The sequence below is a fragment of the Dendroctonus ponderosae genome, unplaced genomic scaffold (assembly GCF_020466585.1).
Source record: "Dendroctonus ponderosae isolate FM_Combo_2020 unplaced genomic scaffold, Dpon_F_20191213v2 Dpon_F_20191213_6, whole genome shotgun sequence".
In the NCBI taxonomy this organism is placed as follows: domain Eukaryota; kingdom Metazoa; phylum Arthropoda; class Insecta; order Coleoptera; family Curculionidae; genus Dendroctonus; species Dendroctonus ponderosae.
Window position 1 is genome coordinate 4902137 of NW_026018814.1, and position 2183 is coordinate 4904319.

Sequence of the window (2183 nt, forward strand, 5' to 3'; positions counted from 1 at the left end):
CAGTTTAGGACAGATTGAAATATTTTGTTAAAATGTTCTGAAACTCATTTTGTGATATCCGCATTTAGCGTTTAAATAACACCTTTTGTAAAGTTATATAAAAATAAAAATATTGCGATTTTTGAAACATTATTATGTTTGTTTTTCGTACCTACCGAAAGTGCTTAGAACGCTACGAAAGTATAAGCTGTGAAAGCTTGAAAGAGTGATAAATAAATGCAGCTCAATTACTCAATAAACGCAATGATTAATTGATAAATAGTTGAATATGATGTTGCTAAATGCCTTTCTATCTAACTTCTCTTTTCCTCTAAACTTGTGCCTTAGAACTAACTTTTTTAATCTATTACTGAAACAATTCACCGTTAATACCTCAGTTAATAGAATCCTCTAGATAGCTCTAAATGCTACTCGAAACAGCGTAGTTCACAAAATGAAAACGCATTGTTTAGTACCAATGAACCATGGGTAAAAAGCGAACTATTCAACAAAGATTTTCATGGAAAATGCACTATTTCGAAGTTCATTGGAGTTTACGAGTATTTATTAGTTATTTAAGACTGATCACCTTAAATAAACAGCGCAAATGGCGAAACCATATAACCTTGTTATATGGAATTTTCAATAATTCTGTTCACTTTTATGTTCCGTTAACGATCATTAAATATTACCTCCAGTTCTTGCATTTTGATCAGTTTAATGCATTTATTTTGAAGAAGGTCCTCTGCTGCAAAACCAAGTATGACTCCTATTACTGTTATATAAAAAATCAACTTATTCCGAGTATGCATATTGTTAGTATTTCCGAAAAGTGAGTAGTCAATACACCCTTATTAAACTGTTTAAACTACTGTAGCTCCGAAAGACTATTTCACTTACTTCAAACCGACAAATATAAAAAACCTGGCCTAGTGATTAATTCCTATGAATGTATTTACTTATTATCTGTATACCAAATTTCAGAGATAAAAACAGAAATTAATTTGAAATTTTTTATTTGTGTTAACTTATTAAAGAACTGCACCCGTTTGACGTCATATCTAACATCATATAAAGAGCACCAAAGCAAATAGAAATAAAGTCTGTTTTTCCTTGTTTTTTGACCAGTTCAGCTGACATAAATCGACAATATTAAATCGAAGTTTTAATGTGTTGTATCAAATAATATATAGGCTTATATATTTAGGTTTTACATTATTTAAGCAATAAAGAGTTTCCCACGTATAACTACCCGTGAGTACTACTGCCTCAGATATCTGAAATTAATATGCGTATCTAGCAAAAGAAAACAATGGTTTACAAGAGTGACATACATCCGCTTATACCGACCTACATAAATTCATATCATCGTTACGAAAACTGAGATAAATCCAGTGCAAAGAAAACTTAAAAAAGCGGCAAATGCAATCAAATAGCTCGATTGATAAAATAATAAAACTGGTTGGTGCTAGAAAAATATGTTTTTAATTAATCTCTGAAGATGCAAGAGTTTTAAATGTTTTTCGGTCTCGAACTCGAAATTGTGTACTATTTTGCTTTGAGTACGTTCTGCTCGCTCGCTTCTGATATAAACATGTATCCCTTAATAATAAATGTGAGCGCTCTATAGTTGTGAAGAATGCTAGTTGGCGAATCAAATTTTACGGCAAAAAGTTTATAACTTTAAAACATTTCCTGTGATAGTTGCAATTCCAGTGCTGCACTTCGCACCGCACGAATTCTCATTGACACTGACCTCACGAGATATTCGGCACAATCACTATTAAATTTAATAAATGATCTTAGATGTAAATAGAATATGCGTTTGAGATATAAAAAAAATGTACCACACCTCCCAACAAAAAAATATTGGTAATTATGACTGTTAGAACTGTTAGAACGAGGTTAGTTTCGAAAAGTATATAAAGGCGGAATTATTCACTGAAAATTGGAACTTGATCAGTATCACATCAAGCAACTAGCAACCTGTCGACATGAACTCCTTTGTAAGTATTTTGCATTTATATTCTGACAATTTGAATTATTGGAATCAATATCGCTGATAATTTTACTGATATGGAAAAATTCAAGAAACGTAGATTCTATTGTCAATTAATGCAATGACTTAACATCAGTACACATGCAGAAGATGGCAACGTTCGGAAAGTGTTCTTATTTACGTTTCATTTCTTGACTAATTGTTT

At 31.4% G+C, this 2183-nt stretch overlaps 1 protein-coding gene across 1 annotated transcript in view; it reads left to right on the forward strand.

The window, feature by feature from the left end:
• Positions 1-2183, forward strand: part of LOC109540636 (elastin) — a 109952-nt gene that overhangs the window by 1133 nt on the left and 106636 nt on the right. The window lies entirely within an intron of this gene.